This window comes from Myotis davidii, unplaced genomic scaffold, assembly GCF_000327345.1.
Source record: "Myotis davidii unplaced genomic scaffold, ASM32734v1 scaffold123, whole genome shotgun sequence".
NCBI lineage: Eukaryota > Metazoa > Chordata > Mammalia > Chiroptera > Vespertilionidae > Myotis > Myotis davidii.
The window spans coordinates 1,220,024-1,220,283 of NW_006295391.1; positions in this window are offsets into that span (position 1 = coordinate 1,220,024).

Consider the following 260-nt stretch of genomic DNA (forward strand, 5'->3'; position numbering starts at 1 on the left):
CCACGGCCGATCACCGCCTAGGATGGGCAGGGGCCCGCACTCAGGCTCTTCTGGGCAGCGTGAGGGAGGAGGAGTTTTTCTTGGGCCTGAAGCTACAACTGGCATGATCTCTAATCACCCGCATGCTGCTGAGAACACCCGGCTCTGAACCCCGAGGCGGGGAACCCCGAGCCGGGGAAAGTCAAGCCCCTGCCCACAGCCGAGGCACTACGGGAAGGGGGAGGCTGGCATCACGGCCCAGGTCCCGGAAACCCCCTGGT